This window comes from Nothoprocta perdicaria, unplaced genomic scaffold (assembly GCF_003342845.1).
Source record: "Nothoprocta perdicaria isolate Ctin4 unplaced genomic scaffold, notPer1 scaffold_181, whole genome shotgun sequence".
NCBI classification, from domain to species: domain Eukaryota; kingdom Metazoa; phylum Chordata; class Aves; order Tinamiformes; family Tinamidae; genus Nothoprocta; species Nothoprocta perdicaria.
In genome coordinates, this window is record NW_020454994.1 from 586,541 (window position 1) to 607,737 (window position 21,197).

General features: G+C 44.9%; 1 long non-coding RNA gene across 1 annotated transcript; it reads right to left on the reverse strand.

Moving 5' to 3' along the window:
• Positions 1 to 5,754: 5,754 nt before the first annotated feature.
• LOC112945096 lies at positions 5,755 to 15,874 on the reverse strand. The gene is made up of 3 exons (XR_003248950.1): positions 15,798 to 15,874; positions 11,207 to 11,274; positions 5,755 to 9,294 (listed from the first exon to the last, which is right to left on the reverse strand). It is a non-coding gene; the product is annotated as an uncharacterized LOC112945096 (long non-coding RNA).
• Between the last annotated feature and the right edge of the window lie 5,323 nt (positions 15,875 to 21,197).

Sequence of the window (21,197 nt, forward strand, 5' to 3'; positions counted from 1 at the left end):
AACAACCTCCCAGCAAATGCATCTCATTCTCTGTCAAGGTTTTTCAAACTTTGCTTTCTGCGTTCAGATGATAATGCGAATCAACTTAACCACATGGCGGTAGCGTGGATCTCATTTCCAGAAGACATCAATCAGGAGAAGTGCCTGTTGGCGTTATTCAGTGCAAACACACTGTGCCCATGGCTTGGCATGTCCCCTGGGTGTCCCAGCAATAACCCTACCCACTCAGATCACTTGTTGCGGGGCAGGTTTCGTGTAAGGACCCGCAGCAACGGGAGCGGGTGAATGGAGAACGTGCTGCCATGGCCACTCAATGCAGATGAACAGAACCTGKTGTCCATTTTTTTGTGTGTGTGTCTTGTTTTTTGGTGAAAGCCTCTGGCACAACGATCAGTTGCCCAAGGTACCATGAAAACTTGTCTATTTTTGGCAGCCAGGTGCTCCTCTGCCTTCGGAAACTCCCTGTGCGGAATGGAAAGCATCAGGGCTCCCCGGGCCCTGCTCTGCCATCCCTGCTCCTCTCCTGTGGCTTGGCTGGGAGCTCTGCCTCGAATCCCAACACCCCAAATCCGTACGGAGCTTCCTCAGCCCGCCAGCTAAGCTGAGCATGAGCAGATGTCCCTGTGTTATTTGCTTCCCTCCCATGCCATTTCTCCAGGAAAGAGATGGGAAGAGCTCCTGATGGTCCAACATGACTGGACAGCTGGCCTGTATTGGGGAGGGAGAAGCATTTTTGGCGATTTAGCTGGATTCAGCTGGGATCAGAAAGGGGTTTTGCTCGAAGGATGCCAGTGTCCCCTGTAGGGACCAGACACACAGATGCGAGCTACCCAGGACCATTCTTTCCGGAGTTCAAAAGCAGATTAAGATGTAGAAACAGGCAAACAATAGCATTTAATTGAAGGTGCTAGCACTTTCACCCGGGGGGAAAAAAAMCACACTAATTTGCTGACCAGATATTTTCACAGCCTGAAACTCAGCTTAAAACTGCAAGGAAGGGCTGGGAACCCTCTGGTAGGTGATTATGTAGGAAATCACACTTATCCAAGAGGAGATCTCATGAGATACCATCTCTGTCCCACGAGGGCAGCTCATCTAGGCTGCAGTTTACGGCAGTACTGGAGAATCACAGTGCCTGGGGCCACTTTTGCTGTAACAGRGGGTCCCAGAGTTGACATAATTAATAGATCATATCAGTGACTSGGCAAAACTGCATAATTAACTGCTGTAAATTCTTAGCAAATCTCCACGCCTTGCTAAAAACCCTAACTTTCTGAAAACATTCACTGCTCAAACACTGCTTGGGTGTTCAAGCAACTTGTGTCCTGCAGCAAAATTCCTGCCAGAAAATGTCTGAGATTTCAAAATAAGCTCAGCTTGAGTTTCCCGACCGGAATTCCATGGCGCCAGAAGAGAGGGCTCCAGATCTTCCCCTTGCAAAATCCAGAACAATTCAGCCCTTCACAGACCCCAGCACAGCAGGTCTGACCCCAGCCACAAGAAGGCAACTGCTAAGGTTATATTTCAGTCTGCAGTAACTTTAACAGGGCAATAGGTGCAATATCAGATACAGATGCCATGTACTCATAAAAAATGCACATAGGCAGTAAAATATTTTCCTCCCTTTCTTTTGCAAGATACGCTCTAGTCTACTTAGGCTTTAGTCGGAGGTCAGAAGTGCTTCACAGATCATCTCCAGAGGAGATCTAGAGGTCATCTCTGCCACCTCCTCTCCATCCCTCTCCCCATAAGTGATTTTAAGACCTTTTTGAGAAAAAAAACCCCAAAAAACAAAAGAAACCAAAAAAAAAAACCCCTTAGCCTTAGCCTTTAATTGCTGTCTTGCTCTGCAATGTCACGTTCCCTGCTTTAAATCCTGCCTCCCAAGAAGGAATAGTGATTATTTGCACAGGACCAGGGCCAAGCGCTGCACAGCAGGGCCTCCCAGTGCCTGCAGCACAAGGAGGCAATCGCCAGGAATACATCTCAATAAATAAATCTCCATAAATGCATACTTTAAATGGYCGGGTACAAAGGAGTATCCCTGCCAGAGGAGCTTTTTGGGAGGGAACAGGCCACGTGTGGGTTTGGGGAGTGGGACCACCGCAGCCCAGAGGCTGTTTAAGCAGCATATGGGGCTGTCTGGGCTCAGATAGAGCATCYCTGTTCACCAGGAAGGGGGAATTCTTGTAAAAGGGAAAAGGGAGCATTGCAGAAACTGAAACTTTGCTCTTCTTGCATTCGAAATGTGGGTTTTAGATGCAAGAGTAAAAACGTGTGAGTCTCAGGGCTGTGCTGTGCCCAGCACTGTGCGTGGGGATTTCTAGGCAGGTTGCTCCACAGTCCTAAACCCAGCCAGGCTTCCCATGGCTTGCTCTCAACCATTCCCACCAAAACTATTTTGCTCCAAAAGAAAAGACTTTTTTTTTTTCATGATTAGGGAGGCTGATTTGTGAGTGGTCAAATGCTTCTTCAGCCTCTCACCTTACTTAGTATCTTAATTTAAAGGGTCGTTCCTTAGAAAAGATTAATTTCTTTCACTGCGATAGGAGTCTCTTCTGAGCAATTCAGAAGCCTCCTTTATTTATTTATTTATTTATTTATTTATTTATTTATTTATTTATTTATTTATTTATTTTTACTTTTTTAACTGGCTGTAAGTGGTTCGGATTGATTTTCCTGGCGGGTTTAGCCATCACATGGTTTTTCAGAGCACAAAGAAATATTGCCATAAAAAAAAAAAAAAAAAAGAAAAAAAGAAAAAAAACTCTCAGGACAAAGGCTCAGCCTTTAGGCTCAGCCTAAAAACCTTTGATGTTGCAAAGCAGAGCCATATGGGCAAGCAGAAAACGTGCTTTTGCACGTATGGCTGTTGGATTGCAGCCCATGGAAGAGCACAGCAAGGAGAAAGAAGCCAAGGCAGGTAAGGAAAGTGAGAGCTGTCAGTCCTGTGTCTGGATGGAGTGTTTGGGGGTGCYGGGATGGTCGGGGTACCATTCCAGGCCTGTCCATGTGCATCCATGCCCAGGTACCTCTACAGGTAATTCCAGTCTTAAGGGAGCTGCCAAAAAGCACTCACTAAAGGCACGGATTTTCCGTAGCTTCCAATGGCTGTGGAGCACATCACCATTCACCTCCAGCAGGCATGAGTCAGCCACAGGCTCGGTACTGCATGTACCAGGAGGGAGGGATGCATGTGGAGCATCCTCTATTTAAAATCTGAAWCCATCAGCACCAGGATTTATTTTTATTTTTTTATTTTTTTGGCTGGTGGAAGTCAGTAATCTCCTTCTCTTCAGCACCTGGCCTCTCCAATTTCCTTTTCCTCTGCAAAAAATAAAATAAAATAAAACTCCTCTGGTGCCGAGCTGCTGTGACTCAAGGCTCGAGGAAGGAATTTTAATGTCAGGATGCCCTTGGAATGCTTATCGGTCCACATGTCATCTCTGCTCATTTCTACAGCCCTTTTTATTCCAAAATACATTTCCTGGATTTCTTGAGGGGGAGGAATAAAAAAAAAAAGTGTCAAGTTTTGGCTTCCATTCCCAAATAGTGAGTAGGTGCTGAGAAGCGCGTGTGAAATGAGTGGGTGTCCGAAGGACCTTCAATCTGCCAAAGCCCGGTGCTCATCTTACCTAGGTCTTACCTAGGCTGCTCTGCGACCGCTTTCTCCAAAGGTTTCATCACTGGAACAGCCTGTTGAATCCACCATGGCATCAGGCATCTCCATTGACTTCTCATCATACTGGCACCCAAACTCAACCTGTGGAGCTATGGACCTCCTGCAGATCTGGTACCAGAAGGAGAACCCTCCATAGGGACAGCCTGAACCTGGACTTTCTACCTGCTCAACTGTGCTCTATTTAGGAACTTTTTCTTTTTTTTTTTTTTTTTTTTTTTTTTTCCTGGAGGAATTCATTAGGATTAATGTTTTATCTGTGAATTCCAAAGGAATTAATAGTGATTTGCCACTTAGTTTAAGGGATTGTTGATAATTCTAATGGAACGAGAAATTAGGGTATATAAATGTCTCCTGACACTTCTATTTAAAGGGAAAAAAAATATACAAGGCTAATTAAAATCCCAAAGCACTATTTTTCACCTTAAGAAATGGATAAAGGTTATAAAGGCCTTTTCAGAAGCATGCATCTGTGCCAAGAGTTCTCCTATAGGGGGGAAAAATCAGCACTGATTAAAGGGTGCCCAGAGTCCTCGCAGCGGCTGGTGGCTTCTGCACAGCTTGGGGTGCCCTCACACAGAAACTATGTAAGATGAGTCTTCTAGAAGCATCTCACTGTGCTCACATGTAACAGCAAAAGGGGTAACTAGATCTTCCCATTCAAGTTCTTGCAGATTTAGTGTGAATTCCTTTTTTTTTTCTCTCTTGAAGCTGAGCAATAATATCAGAAATAATAAACAATAAATCAGAATTTGCTTGCCCATGAGTGATCTTCAGCTTTTCCAACCRTCTTCTTGAGGGATGTGGTCAACCCCTCTAGAGTCTCCAGAATTATAATACAGTTGTCTTGAGCATGCATCTGATCCTAGCAGACTCACCTGCTTTTGCCCAGTTCACATCTAAATATGCAGTGGCACAAAGGTCCATGCAGCTTCAAGYGTGCGTCCTTCTTCATCTTCCAAACAACAGAAACAGAGTCTTTCCCTCAACACTGTGCTATGCAGAAAGGATGGGATGGGCAATATTTGCCCCCCTATGATAGATGAACTTTTCTCCATTTCTGAAAATGTACGACAGCCACAGAGAAAAATATTCCCTTGTAGGACAACCATGGTAATTCCGACTACAAAATGAAGAAAACAGGCATCTCCATCTAGACTGCTAAGTTTCCTAACAAGGGAAATTAGAGGAGTGATAGCTCAACTGAAACCCACTGGAGATGCTGTTTTACAGCCGTTACTGCTGCTGCTCTCTCTCAGGTTAGCTCACTGCTACTAGAGTAATGCAGGGAATTTCAGCCTCAAACCCAGAAAAACAATGTAGGTGTTACCCATTGTCAAGTATTTTCTATGTCTGTCCTCTTCCCTTCAGTTGTTCAATGATTATAGGCTGGCAAAGTCACATTTCAGGCACCTTTAAGTGAGCTAATTTTCAAAAAACCTTGAAAACGTAAAGCCATGTCCCTAAGAAAGTCAATTAATGGTCTTGTATAACAAAAGTAAGACAGGACCTGAACACTTGTGTTCACTTACACTTGGGCAATGGGAAGATAAAATGTCCCCTTCCTGCTTTTTGCAAGATCTTATATCCATTCAGACTGTATTGAAATAAATGAGCATAGAAAGTGCAGAGACCTGATATAATTGCCAGGATTTTTGTAACATCACCAGTTTAGTTACGGGATCAGCCAATTGCCCTTGTCCCCTTCAAGATGAAAAGTTTGCATCTTTATTTGCCACTCCTGCCTTCCAAGAACCCCTCGGAGATACCCATTTCTCAAAACACTTAAGTCCCAAGTGAACAATATACCTAAATAAGGAATTGGCAATTCACACTTGCARTTGCATTTTCAAGCCTGAAATACCTGTTACTAATGTCCAAAATGAGAGCTGCATAATCAGCAAAGCTGGGGGAAAAACTCACAACACTGCCTTGTTCTCAGAACAAGTTTTATTAATATTTTGCTTTAACAAACATTGTAGTATGAAGGCATCACTTCTTTAAATTTTCCAATGTATGGCACGAACGAAAGGAAAAATAACAGACTCAGAGGCAAATTCAGCATGTGAGTGACAGGTTAACGAGAGAGGTGTGTGTTAACCTATACAGCTATTATACCATCTATCAGAAGATGTTCTGCAAGCAAGAGCCTACATTTATTTGCATTTAAGTAAAAATGCATTTTTGTTTGTTCGAGAAAATTGCTTTTATTAACTTTCCTTTTTTTTTTTATCACAAATGCCAGGATAACGCATATCCTTGATGAATCATGTGGTAAAAACCCCTATTCCTCAAGAAAATAGATCCAACATACTCTGCTAAGTTTGTCATTTTAAAAGCAAAGCAGGCATGCACCGCATATATAGAAACGTATTTATTTTTTAATTAAGTGCATAAAGCAGAACAGTGTTAATTCACAAAGAGGCTTTTTCAGTGCTTTAATAGAAAGATTTACAATCAGCTGCAGTGAATGTGTGAGCCAGTATTACAGTGTCTCAGAGATCGCCTTTGGAAGTTTATATGAAAGGAAACGTGTCCATCACGAGAGCAGTCACTAGCTGGAGGATTATTGTGCCTAATTGTAGGGATGAGCGCTTTTAAAAACAGGGGCTACATCATTAAAAGCAGATTTCGATACTCTGTATGCAAACAGGGGGACTGCAGGGCTTCTGTTCTCTTCATGCCGCCTACCGGGAACAAATTCTAAACCCAAATCCACAAGACAGTGCAGGTATTCCAGTTTTCATTCTTATTTTTCTGCAAAGCCAAATTTCTGCATTTCTCCAGCTCCTGCAGAATCAGGGGGCACTGCCARAGGTGGGTCTGGCCCAGCCATAATTTAAAAAAAACCCTCAGCTGAAGAGCTCACACTGCCCAAGCCTACCTGGGGAAAGAAAAATACAGACATATCTGGAAATTGCACAAGGATTTAATCAACTCCTGCATTTTCTGCCTTTACACTTCTATCGTGGCTGCACCCTCTGCTGCTGCATCCTCAGGCAAACGCATCACGGTCTCAGAGCCTGTTCAAGGACCAAAGTTAAATGAAAATGACAAAGAAATTACTGACAGGAGTCATAAGGAGAGTGTCTAATGTGAAGCATCTCTGCAGTTAACTATTGTATCAGCAAACCTTCACGAGGGGTTCCAGCATCCTCTGTCCCGGTATCTCATCCAGCTGCCATAGCCAAGGTCYGGGTGGCTCTTGCCTTGTCTCCCCTGCCAGAACTGGGGCTTGTGACTGTTTGAGGGACACGGGGCCCACGGGTGGCTGCAGACTACAGCATCACATCTGCAGCATTAAATGCAGAGAGGGCTGGACGCTGGGCTGGATGAATTGACAAGACTCTGCTCAGGTCAACTCACACCAGYGTTAGGATGGGGGTGCCCACGTTTCCCTCCATGGAAGCAACCCGTTTTCCAGGTTCATTCCCTGCCCTGTGGGAGGTGGTTCCCTCCCCTTGCTGCATAAAGGGAGCCCRTCCATCCTTGTCTTTTCCCAGGGAACACACAAAAGCAGGATTAACATGAGAGACCCCTCTTGCGTTTATTCCACTTCCCCCTGGGATTTTTTTTTCCACTCCTCCCCTTTCGAARGGAAAACAGGTTGATTGAATCAGAATCCCTGGGCATGGAAAACGTACAGTAATGTGTGAGGCGGGCACCGTGCTGATGCACATCCTGGCTGCAACGCTGGAACCAGCTGGAAACGCGGGGCAGGAAGAGCAGGAAGAAAATCGCGGAGAAAAACACACTTTCTGCCATGCCAGCGAGGCAGGAGAGAGAAAAACGATGCTTCAACGTGAACAGGGTGTCCAAAATGTGGGGTGAGAGGTGTCAGAGCTGGTGAATGTGGGAGCACCCCAATCCAGCATGTACAACAGGCTGAGCTGATAGGGTCAAACTGCAGCATCTTCCAAAGCCTGAGCCTGTTCAGCGTGACGCACCCACCAACCTCCAGAAGGAATTCCAGGCTGTCGCAGCTCCCTCGTGCTGGTGCTAGTGCCACGTAGGTTAAAATGCCGAAGGAGCTGGCCCCTGGAAACACCCAAATACCTGGAAATATCCTGGCAGGCAAACGGGCCAGGGCTGCACACTGCGAAGCGCGAGGCAGCGTCACTCGGGGGCTTTCAGTGCAATCTGGTGGCGTTTCCTATTTTCCTCTCTCATCTGTGTTTGTCCTGACACCCTTTCAAATCACTCAGCGGCTGACAGCCATCACCAGATGCTATGGCCAATGGTATGTGCATTTAAGGCCACGTTTTGCTCCCATTTAGACCAACAGAAATGTTCTCATCAAACCTACTATAGCTAGAATAAACCTAGACCAAGGTAGGATGGATGTATCTGCCAGTCTTGCACCTTGGGTTTTCTTTTGTGTCCAGCTAGTCAAAACCTATTTGGGGATTTGTGCATATTTTCAGGGGAGGCAAGGGGGGAAACTCACAATTTCTCTATTTAAAATGGTCAGGTTTTTACCAGCAGCACTGTAAAAATCTAAGGTTTTGCAGCACATTGCCCAGTGCRCACAGGTTGCCTGCTCTTCCACGTACGCACTTCCACGGAGCTCATGTCCGGCGCGGTGCGGAAACGCAAGACCTCTTTGTGCCTTCCCATAAAAGACCTCAGCACAGCATTTGCCAGCAGAACCATTGGCATATGGTGAGACCTTCCTCCCCTAGCAACTGTTAATAGCTTCTTTTTCTTCCTAACTGATAAAAAGAAATCATGCATAGGCAGCAGGAAGTGCAGCGAGGGTCACACAAGGTGCAGCGTGAAGCGGTGCAAGCGAGAAGCCGAATTCCAAGGGGTCTGGATGCAGGATGCCTGCTGCCCTCCGCCACTCGTGGGGCTGGGGACAGAGCTGTTGCCTGCGAGTACTCCAAGGAGACACCTACAGCATGGGCTTGGGGATGGGGGGCACCGACTGTCCAAGGCCACGTGCGTGAAGTGCGTCCGGATCCGCCAGGCACCGTGGAGMGGCCGGATCATTGGAAAAGCCAAGGCAGCGGCTGCCCCAGGCTCTGCTGCCCAGCCTGGACGTCCGGACATGGGTTTGGAGAGCTGGGAGCTGCCTTCCTTGCAGAGCCCTAGCAGAGGGAGAGCCGCTGGGGGCTGGTGTGTGCGGATCATAATCCTTCRTGGCGGCTCCTGTTCCCACAGCGAATCTCAGCTTCTACGCTAGGGAACAGCTTTAGGGAAAACAAATAACAAATAAAAGGGAGGATAAACTCACCCCCACAGGCTTCCTGCAGAGAGGACCGTAAACTGGGAAAGCAGCAAGGATGCGAGGGGCAGGGACGGGCCCCGTGGGCTGCCAACACGAGCGGAGAGAGACCTAATATAACACAGGGACTCGTGGTTCAGAAGAAACGGTTGTAATTGCAGGGATGGTTGCAAAACATTGCCAGAACCGGGAAGAAATGTTTCTTTCCAACAGGTTTACAGAACGAAAACGCCATGGCGAACAAAGAGAAACGAAAGCAAGGAGGCAATTCCCGCGGCTGCCTCCCTTCCCGCGCGGCCGTGTCGGGYGCCTTCCTGCCGCGGGGATGCCGGACGACGTCGGTGCCTGCCGCGGAGCCGTCGTCACCGCCTCGTCTCCCRCGGCGCTCCTTCCCACGGGAAAAAAAGACAGGAATAAACCCCCCTGAGCGGCGATTTGCAACCCCGGCCCTTCTCCAGACCCTAATATCGCTGTGTCTGCTGCCCATGGGAAGCAGCTTTCCATGGCCACGCTCCACAAACCCCGGCTGCGGCGGCACACGCGAGCGTGGACGCAGGAATCGTGGATGTGAAGCCACCACTTTCTCTACACGTGTGCCTGAGTCTTCCCAGCTCCAGAAAGTGCCTTGGGGCTAGGCCTTGCAATGTTGTTTTTGGAAAAACTACCTGGAATTCTAAGTGTGATAGGCAAAGGGGTCTCCTTGGCCCCAGAGGACTCTGTACTTTGAAGCCCATCAGTGCTTCCCTATGGACCTGCTCCCTGCAACCACAACAGGGTCGGGAGGACTCAAGCAGAGCGCTGGGAAGAACTCCTCAATTTTTGCTTCTAATCCCCATACCTGCCATTAAAACCCTGGGAAAATCATTCTGGGGTCCTGGCTCAGGCCCCTTCATTTCTGAGTAGTGCTGTGATAGCCAGGCCTCACAGTGGAATGGGAGAGATTTGTTAATTAACTGCTAATTGCGGCGGTGTTATTCTCCTGAACTTCACCTTCATAAAGCAAAAAGGACTCCCACCCAACACATCTGCAGGCAGTAATTTCCAAGGGGGAACGCAGTCCAAACTACAGGCTTCCTTCAGATCACGTGAAAGCAGTAATAACTGTCAGATACATTTTTTTTAAGCCCATTTTTTTTTAAACCAAGGGTATTAACTTTTCAATTTATTTTTAGCAGAGAGGATTTTACCAGTTTCTTTTCCTTCCTTCCTGTAGCAGAGCAGGAAACCAGAAGCTAGGAAATGGGATGTAAACAGGCAGAACTGTGGAAGTGGTGTTTTAATTATGAGGGTCCCTGCTAGTTTTGCTTCAGCACTTTTTAACCGGGCCCCCATCGGTCGTATTTCTCCTCCCAGCAGCACGGCAGCACATTGCCAATACGCTGACAAGGACGAAGGGTTATGCTCCGTAATAAGACCTTGTATTTTAAATCTCCRTGATACAGCTGCCACTGTTGTGAAGCTTCTATATTTGGTCTCGAGCTACATGAAATCCCATTATGGGCATAAATAACCCATCTTGCTGTATATGATATTGGCAGCTTATAATAACCCTCCACAGAGGGAGTGTCGCGTGTTAACGCTTAAAAACGGGCTGCTGCGACAGGAACCACAGCTGCCTTCTGTAATTGAGGGGGGGCCTTGGACTTTTGTCTTCCTAGAAAATTAATCCTTTTTTTAGCTAGGGGTGAGGCTGCTTAAGTATACGACCAATTCGCCTGCAATAAGCACTACTGTGCACTCCTGCAGCAGCAGCATCACTCAGTGTAAGGCAGCAAAGCTCCCAAAAGCAGCTCCCTGGCTGCACTTGGCTTTGCTCTGCAGCTAGCAGTGACGTTAGGCATTGCAGAGCCAAGGGCAATAAACCCCTCCTGACACGAACCTGTTGTTCCTGAATACAGATTGCCCAGGCCTGAACTTGGTTCCAACCAGTATAAATTGCTTGTCATTTTCCTAAGCAATGCCAAGAATTGTTCACTCAGTTACTCTTCCATTGCTTATCTTGGTGCTGTCTTGCTTTCTGATGATCTAAGACCGTGCAGTGTCTGAATCTGTTACAGCTGCAGAAAACTACTATAATATTTACTTGACAAACCAAGTCTACTGGGTTTTTTTTAATATAATATGCCGCATTAGCCAAATTCTCTTTGTGTCCTTGTGTTCTGTCCTTTTTTCTTCTTTTTCTTTTTCCTTTTTGTCATGTCTAACTTTAATTACAGTCAATTCTAAATCTAGTTTTCAAATGGAAGTGGGAAGGAAAACGCTAGCTACAAAAGAGGAAATAATAACCACAAGTATCTTACCTATTAGTTAACTTGCGGCTCTGTTTCTGTAGGGCTGCTTATACTTTGAACCTGACTATTGATTTCAGCTGAAAAGAAAACAAGACAGTTGTCAAATTTTATGCATAAACACATGTTAAATTTATCACATTGAGTAATAACTGTTTCTAATCCAAAGGAGGCAGGGTACAATTACTGCATTAAGGATTTGAGGCCATAAATCTGCAGAAGTGTCCCTTAGGCTTGCCATCATTGTCCACTGTTACAGGGGAACCTTGATGAACTGTTCTGCACAGGTGAACACTTCAGCATCACCACAAGGGCTGACCTCTACATCTAGAGCTTCCTTTGAGCCCAAATTCATCCCGTCCAACTTTGGCACCTAACTGAGATACCTCCCTGAGGAGAGTAATCACCCTCCTCTGTCCATGTAGACCATGTAGACCATGCAGACCATGTAGACACAAGCACTTCCAGGGGGTGATCTAGAGTTTCACCAGGCTAAATGGTCTTGACTTTTGCCCATTCCTGCTGGAGTGACACTGGTTAGAGGGTTGCAGAGATGCACAAGCATGTCTTAGCATCTGACAGCAAGGTTTTTCTATCATCAGCCATGCTAATGAGCTCTGCAGATCTCTTCATCTCCCTTCACAACATCAAAACGGGGTTCTTTGCACTGAGTCTTTGGCTGCCACAGCAAAATCTTGGACTGGAAGATCCTCAGGCTTTTGATCAAGTTCCAGGTGGGAGCCTGGACTGAGCTGTGGTCTGAATGTGCCTCCATCCCTGAGATGAGAGATGCTGCCTCAAGATGTCCATCAGCTGCAAACCACTGTAGCCCGAAGGAGGATTCAGGGGAAATAGTCTGGTACTTACTAGTGCACTATTAATTTATGAAAACAACCTTATTTTTTAAATTTAAAGTTACTGACAAACAAGAAATGATTTAAACATAAGGATTAAATTCATTTCAATCTGACTTCTGCAAAAATGTCATATGAACTATGGCATGTGAGATTGCTTCTATTTAGGCTGAATACAAATCAYGAGAAGTATTTTTAGTATTAATGTTTGTTCTGGAATGAATTTTAATAAGGCCATTTATATTAACACTTTGTTTTAAAAAACTGTGCTTTAAATTCGGTACCAATTGCAAAATATGGGTCATTTGATGTGGGGACATGGAAAAAAATCAAATCCAAATGAAATAATTAGAAATTAAGGGAAGATGAGGGGGAACAAAACCAAAACCAATAATTGTCCTTGATCCTTCCAGTCCAGCAGTATGATCTCTGGGTCAATACCATGTCAATACACCTGTKAGGATTTTGATGAATATTTCTGTAAATTATTCATCATACATATGCAGAACAGATACTGTAATGGCTTCCTGAATGTATGCAGTGAATAACAAGAAAAGTATCTGCTCCTGATTATGGAGCTCTGATGCACATCACATTTAGCTATGTTGCGTTCTTTATATGCATTTGCATAGCAAAGACAGGATGTTTAATAAAAAATCATTAAGGGCAGGCTGCTGAGCACTGATGACAGCAGCCTTGCTCAGCCTCATTATGTCAGCCCATTTCACTTAGCTTTCAGAGAGCACCGGGAGGCTTCTCACCATTTTACAGAGGTCGCTTTCGGAGTGAGAATTTCATTTGAAAGCTCAGGTTCATCTCTGCAGCATCCTTAAGAAGTCCCCCCTCTTCCCATCTAATGGTTACAAGCAGCCCATCCTACTTGGTGTTGGTGCTGATATGGGCACGAAGATCTCATAAGTCACGAAGGAGCTTCTGCAGACTGCTGGTGAACCCCAACCATGGATGTCACTGCGAGGCCACCTCCATAACCTCTGTATCTAGCTGGTAAAGGAGCACAGCAGTGCAAGTGCGTGTTCCCCCTCTGTCTGAGGGTGAGTATGACCTGAGAAGGATCTCCCCTCAAAAGCAAGCAAGTGTCCCCAAAAAGGAGCCACCTGGTGCTGAGATAACCCTGGTCAAAACTCTGCTATTCCTGCTCAACGGGGGATGTGGCTCAGCAGCAAGGCAGCCTCTTAAAGGTCAGGTAGCCAGGAGATACAGCTCATCATCTAAGTGAAAAAGACAGGTAAATGGGAGAATGGAAACTAAGTTTAGAGTTGTCTGTGTGGGAGAGAGCATTCTTCCCCCAAAGGATATTACGCTGCAGACCTGGCTGGCAGATGAAAGGAAAGTATTATTGTATTGATTTAAATAGGAGCTCAGTCAGATTCATATTGCAAAAATAATCTATTTCTTTGGCTGCTTCCAAAGCAATGTTTCACTTTGCATTTATGTAACTCAGCTACAGCACATGTAACTATAACTCCAGATTACTCAGGGAAGAAAATCGTGTCTATTTTGAATCAAACCTACTGTGCTGTGGTGAGATACGTGCATCGTTTTGCTCGGTGGCTACTTGGATATTACATCAACGACATAAAATGCAGGATGGCGTTGGCTGCCTCAGATCTGGCTTTTTTTATTGCCTCTGCAAATCACGTGAAGGGCAGGTTACTGCCATCGCATCCATCAACCTGCCCCGGCTTATGAAGCAATCTGAAGTTGTGGGTTTGACGCTTCCTTTGAGATCGCTTCATCCCTCTCTTTCCTCCCGTCGTGTCACCAAGTCAAGACGCCGCTTTCCAAAACTTGAAATGAAAGGAACGAGCGAGCAACCCCATTATTAAAGGAGCCAGCAGGCTGATCCGCCTAATTCCAGCTGGAAACTAACATCTACCTTCGTAATCCTTGAAGCTTTGCCGGGATAAAAAATCTGTATGTATGCCAGCAGAGAAACACTGTCTAGGAAACCTATCACTGCAAGCATCTTTCATATACATTAGGAATACTAATCAGCACACCTGCCCTGGGTACGAGTAACAAGAGAGCCAGGCATCTTTTCTCTGGCTGCCAACAGCCACCTGTACATGTGTATATATATATATATATATATATATATATTTATGTACACACATATATATAAATATACCTACCTAGTCAGGCTTACACGCACACCCTCTGGCAGCTTTTCTGAGGGAATATCATGCCCAGCTTTCAAATAATAGTGATTTCTGAAACCGATCACTGCTACAGCCCTGCCCACTAGATGAACCACTATTGAGATCTGCCTCATCTGTCTAAACTGGCTGCTTTTATACAGCCCTTTTCACCGGGACGTGGTACACGCAATTGCAACACAAGAGCCTGGCTGCCAAGGGGTATCGATGGATACAGTCTTGTGCTTTCAGCTGTGAAGTGATGAGCTCTCCTAGGGCAGGGGAAGGGGACCAGAGAGAAAATAAGCYATTTGCATAAAAATTACTGTCACGGGGAATCTTTTAACGTGTTTTTTTCTTAATCTCACCGAGTACCCAGCATATTTAGAAATTCATTTTTTTTCAGTGAAACTTAACCCTTAAGAGGTTTTCRATCCTCTCTTTTTATTTTTAACATGTGATATGTGACCATATAAAACCCAATCTGTACTATAATCCCAATAACAGCATAAAAYAAGAAGAAATGAAGACTTTTCTTACTATCAGAGCACGTTTCTGCATCTGTAATAGACACCCTATCTCTGTCCTTTTGTACAGCTTAGAAAGTTCACAGAAAGCAAAGCTACAAGATGAGTTAAATGTAAAAATTCTTACAGGAAAAGCAACAACTGAGACAAAGAAACCTATTAAGCTCATCCCTGCAGAAGCTATCTGTCAGATGAAGCTGCTGTGCTGCAGCACACATTAGAGTAGCCCTATGATCACTTTTCTTTCCCACGGAAAATCCCTACAGATTTTTCTTTTACAAAATTTTGATTTGTTCTCACTATGTACTCCAGACCATTCCAGGGATCAGAAACGCAAATATTTTAATGCCATTGTGAGTTTTGGGGTTGACTTGTTCAAAGGATGAGAAAAGAAGCCTCTTTTGTCTTTATTCTGCATATTTCCAAGTGACAGCACAGTATCTAGTTTTATTAATCTCRAAGAGCCAGTCTAGAGTGGTTCAAAAGGGTTTGCTTCCAAAAATGAAAACAAAAAAAATGAAGAACACTGATACATGCTTCTTTATGTGCAGTATGAGCCCAAGGGGGTCATTTTTTTAGTGTATGAATTGCTTAAGGACTACAGACCTGCAGTAGGGACCCGTTACTCAATCCATGCCTGGACTTTGCCACACACCTAGGTTTCTCATTGAGGTTACAGTAAGTCCAAAATAGGGGTTGGTTACAAGGAAAGCAGACTGAACATACCAAGAGAACACATGAATTGAGTCAATGAGAAAAGCTATGGCATGGCACTGGAAAGGTACCTCTGCTAGATTTTTAACGACAACCTATGGGTCAAATTTATGGGGAAAAACACTCCATTAAATCCTGATAGGCCAGCAGGAAACCTGAAAGATCTCTGTACAAAAAATCGTAAGACTCTAGAGGGTGACAGTAGAGATGATATAAGAAAACTTAGATGACTTAGAAGACAAAACCAAAGAGATTACAAATACATTGCTCATTTTTTGGAACTGTATGAACAAGTCCTGGGGAGGTATGCTATGTATGCACTTCAGACAACTAAAGCATTCGAGCAACATACCTTCATTATTTGAAACATCTGCAGCTTCAGAAGAAATGTCAGCATTCATAGGCTCTGGAGAAGTTTCTTTCTCTTGCATTTCTCCTGTAAGATAAGCCAAGGAAGAGGAGAAAAAAAATCAACACTTAAAGTATCTGATTAACATATAATTCCCATAGTCTTTTTCTCTTTTTTTCCTCTCTTTTCTGTGGTATGCTGTTACTTTCATAGACCCTGCTGCTGATTAGCAGCAACTATTAGAGAAAAGGACACAGGATAYAGAGGGAGGAACACGGTTTGAAAATAATTGCTTGAGTATTTGTAGAGATCTGAACTCCTGCTCATAAAATACAATATACAATGGGGACCTAATCACACTTACAAAGTTTCTGTAGCTAGCAGAATAAAAGCAAACATGAGGAGAGCTCAGACATTCTTGGTAGTTCAGACACAAACTCCAATTTGAATTTACGGAGATGCATTTTATTATTGGAACTCCTCATTTTTCTCTCTCCTGCCTCAGGCTCATCTGGAAACTCAGATCCAATCTCCTAGCAATAGCTGAAATGGAAATAAAATGGGGTTTTTTTGCTGTTTCATACAGAGATCTCCTAATATTCTACCATTTAGGGTGTGGAACGGCCAATTTTTAGTTTAATATCCATCCTGGTGCTTCTACTTTTGTGGCAAATCTAAAGGCTCTTGCAACCGGAGCTGAACTATGGGATGCTAAGCTATTGGTTGCTAAGCAATCTAGACATTTCAGTTGTTATTATGAGGCAGCAAAATGCAGCAAGGATTGAACCACCTCAAAATGGCTTACTTTTAAGCTGAAATCATTCAYGACTTCAGCAACGGAGACAGATACAACATTTTAGATCACTTAAACACCTCTTCCTCCTTTCAGTGGACAGCTTTTTTTTTTTTTTAATGCACTTCTATGTGCATTATATTGCATGTTACTTTTATTCTGTCCATAAACAGGCATCTACATTGCAGTTTCCTACCAGTTTTCTTTCTAATTGTATCTGCAACCTGATGTACTATAATGGAGATTTCAGTCTCCTCTGTGCTTGCTCCGGTGGCAACGCTGGTCTTAGAGGTGACTTCTGCTGCACTATGCCCTTGTTGAGCCTTTAAGTGCTAAAATAAGTAGTCAGCAAATGCAGAAACAAACACGAATAACTCAATTCCTGCCATTTCTCCTGAGCTGGGGAGAGGAGCAGCGCAACAGACAACCCCATGGTGATGGAGATGTTGTCGACCACTGCAGCATCCTTCAACAAAACACCCTATTGACAACACCACCTTCTCCTTGCTGGTACAAACCTTACACACATGCACTGGACAAAACCACCATCCCTCCCTTGTGGCAACATCTGCCCATGCCAGGAACTTGTCAAGCACAAGGCTGCAAATGTATGCTCAAAACCCCACGCCACTTCCTTCTAGCAAAATCAGCATGAAATTTGGATGACTATCAAAGCTCTGATTAATCAGGCAGGATACACTGAATTATCTCACTGAGATTGTACTATATTTTGATTAGCTTGGGGAAATGGCAGTATGGAAAATAGAGTTTGGGGGTTAAAAAAAAAAGAGCAACCTTCCTGCAATGAGCGCAGCGTGCCATGAAGACGTTTCCCACCAAGCTGCCCCAGATGTCTGTGTGTGTTGGGAGCCCTGCTAAGCCCCAGGGTGTCCAGGTTGGCAGCTGATACCTGTGACTCAGACTTGGCCTCCTCTAAGCCACAGTCTACTAACCAGATAAAGCAGACGTGATACGGCAGATTATGTCTTGGTTCCCAGCTTCTTTAACAGCCGAGTTGCTCTGCTGTTGTCAGCTCCTAAAGACACCCGGGGGAAGTTCCCAGGACCTGTCTGAGATATCCCAGTGCTCCTGGCTTCACCATCCTCCACTCCAGAAATGCTCCCGTGCAGCAGGCAGGTGTGAAGGGCTCATTGGCACCGGGCACATGGATGAATGCAGAAGGAGCTGAGGGCCCTCAATACCAAAAGTTGATAGTCTGTGGCTTGGGGATGGATTGAGGTGACCCTGGAGCAGCCCGGAGAGCGACTGGAAAGAGCAGCAGCAAATAGGCAAAATCGCTTTCCAAAGGGTTAAACATTGTCAGGAAAAGGGTAGTGCACGTTCTGCACTGCTGGCTTCTTTCCAAGACTGAATAGCTGATTCTCCATCTCCTCTGGGAATGGACTTGGGCTTTCTGAGGATTGCTCTGGTCTTTGTTGACGGTTGGATAGGATCAMCCACAAAATGAGCATGAGAAGCTATATTTGGGGAAAAGAGGATACTTTAACCACTGCAAGCCTTCGGAGGAAACCTGTACATTGGATCTGCTGGTTTCCGGACAGGCTTTGAAGCTCTGTTGATATAAATCTTCACCTTGCCCCTCACTGTCACTCTGCGTGGGAGCCTGGAACCTATGCAGAGAAGCATGTGGAAGAAGGATCATCCCAAAAGGGCCTTGCTTGCTGTGCCATAAGACTGTGTGGAGCCCCGAAATGAGCCCATTGCCCCTAAAGAACAGCTCCCGATCAGAGCAAGAACCACCACGACATCCAATTCACCGTGGAGGCTGCCTGGCTCCTTGCTGCGATTGCTGGAGGTTAGAGCACAAACATGAGCCGTATTTCAGGCCTCGGAGCAGGAGAGGAGAGCTGCTGAAAGGCAGGGAGCCTTGGAGACACCACTTTCAATTTCAATTACCATTTCCAATTGCACCACTGCCAGAGCTGATTACTGTAACCCTTTGGTAGGCAGCTTACACAACGAGTAAAGCCGGTGACAACAGGCTTACAAGTTCAGGGAAGGCTGGCTCCAAGTGTTTTTAAATACATAAGACAAATATTTGCTAGGAAGATGGAAATCTCCATACCATTATTTCATCCATTTCTCCCTTAGAGTTGCAAGCTGCCCATAGCTCCACACGGTTGCAATTCATACACAACTGTTCCTTTGGAGAAGCAGGATTCCGTGTTCACATGCAATTCATGGCATTAAAATGAAGCTGTGCTACATTTTGGTAGCATCACTTTTAAAAGTGCCCAAGTACAGAGGCCAGGCACCTTAGCTGTTTTCCACGCTCTCGATAAACTAATACATAATACTTTGCACAAGGTTTGCATCTATATTAGGTTTTGCCCTTCTTACAGGGTCTATGTATCTGCACTGACCATCAAGGGGGCCTGGGAGATGGAGGGGAAACCAAAAGGTAGCAATTACTATTTATTATATTCATGTAATACTACAGTCCACCAGAATTTTGGTAACACCGGAGGAATTCTGATAAAACAATATACTGTCTATGGACAAGTTGCAAATAGGAAACTTAATTACTCATGAATTATCTGTATGGCATTCACTTCTCTTCTGGCTATATCACTTAAAATTCACCTCTGTGATGACATAATGTGAAAACTAGATTGCACTTTTTCTGAATGATCCATCTTTTTCTGATCCATACCCATTAAATAAAATTTATTATCTTGTGTTTCACTGTAAACATCCTTCTCCTAATTGGGAGATGCTGAAAGACAGGAGCTTGTTAAAAATACAAATTTCTCTGGTTAAAATTTGAAGGTGCAATTTGTCATTAGCAGCAAAAAAAAAAAAAAAAAAAAAAGAAAAAAAAGAAAAAAAAAAAGACAAAGCTCTCCTGACCCAGAGCTGCACTGTCTTATCTGTCAAAACCAGTTCCATTTTTCTTGTTCTGCAAATAGCCAGAGTTGTTTTTTTTTTTCCCTTCCCAGTCATTTCGCTGTAGCTATTTGCTAATGCCACTGTCAAACCTTCATGTACTTTGTTTACTGCTGCATTTTAACAGTGCTGCTTCACTTAGGAACTGAGGCTTCCGTGATACAAGGGCTCAGCTCAATCCCCCCGCCTGCAAAGTGACCCTTCTAACCAACACAAAGTCTCCCACACGAAAGACTTATACTGTCTTCTTCTATGGGTACTCACATTTAAACCACCCAACTGCTCCTCATTGTCTAAGAGTTTGCAATTGTGGTCCATCTTTACTTAGGAATGTTAAAATCCATGGGCAGTTTCACCCCTGGATACTGCTTCCCAGCCCGCAGGTCAGGGAAGACCCTGTGGAAGCTGCAGGAATGGAACTGCCAATAGGCACCTCTGGTTGTTCAGCGTGGCTTCATTAACAACAAACATCTCCAGCTGTTAGGTAAGGAATAAAGGAATTATATAAGGAATAATAATAAGGAAATAATATGAGGGAAAAAAAAGGCAATTAGGCATCACAGAGACGAAAAGCCAAGCAAAGGATGCAGATTTTGGAGGAGGCTTTGCTGGCGGGAACACTCGCTTTGCTCATCTCCTGAAGGAGCCGAGCAATGTTTCTTGGAGCAGTGATTCTCCGAGCACCATTTCCAGCTCGGGACCCACGTGGCAGCCCCTGCGTGCCCTCCCGTGGGGCAACCTGCCTGCCTGCCCCACAGCAGCTTGTGCCGGGTGTGAGGATGCTGGCTCTGCACATCGGGACGCGGCCAGTCGCCGCCGTCCCCAGCTCCAGCTGCTCAGCGGCGGCTTTTGATGTGCCTCGAGTGTCTAAGATCTGCTTATCCCTTTCCCCTTGCAGCCCTTTGTGAAAGATGCTCTTAGTAAAGCTCATTATTCCTCCTTTTCCTTCCAAAGGCAGGCACAGCTGAGAGTGCACCGAGGATCCGCTCTCAGCAATACGGTCCCTAAGACCCATACAAATTGGGCGGCTCTAAAATCCCTAATGCCCATCGGGAGCTCTTTGTAGCCTCTGTCTCTCTGTAGCGACAGGATAAACCTGCCCCCAGCAGGCCCCTGATGAGCGCAAGGGCAGAGTGTTTCAAGTTAAGCCCTTTTTGGAATTTTTATTTCAACAAAGTCTTCCGCGGCCTAAGAGGCCGCACTGCTGTTTTCCACATGGTCTTTATGTGAAACCTGCCGTCGGAGAGGGAAATCTCCCTCCAGCAGGGAACAGCTGAGATGGAGCGCCCAGACGCTTTCGTCGCATCCCTCAATTGCTCTCTGTTAACTTAACTGAAATGCTGCCTGCTATATTCGAACTCACAGATTACAGGCCTTGAATGGCTCTCGCTGCACTTGTGCTCTATTTCCCTCTCTGAAAGGAGACAGATAGACAGCATTCTCAGTGGTATTATGAAAAGTGTGGTTTTCCTGAATACATAGATGTCTCTGGAAATGCCTTGATTATTTACCTTTCTTTCCCGTTCTGTCATGTTCCTTGCCACTTCTAACCAGTTACTAAATTTATAAATTATTAGATTCCCTTSCTCATCCCTAGATTCGTGTGTAGGTGTGAGAAATTACAGCTCTGAAGGCTCCTTTTTTGTAAGGCAGAGGAAACCTCCAGGTCTCCTAGGGCTCAGTTTTCATCAGTGACAACATTT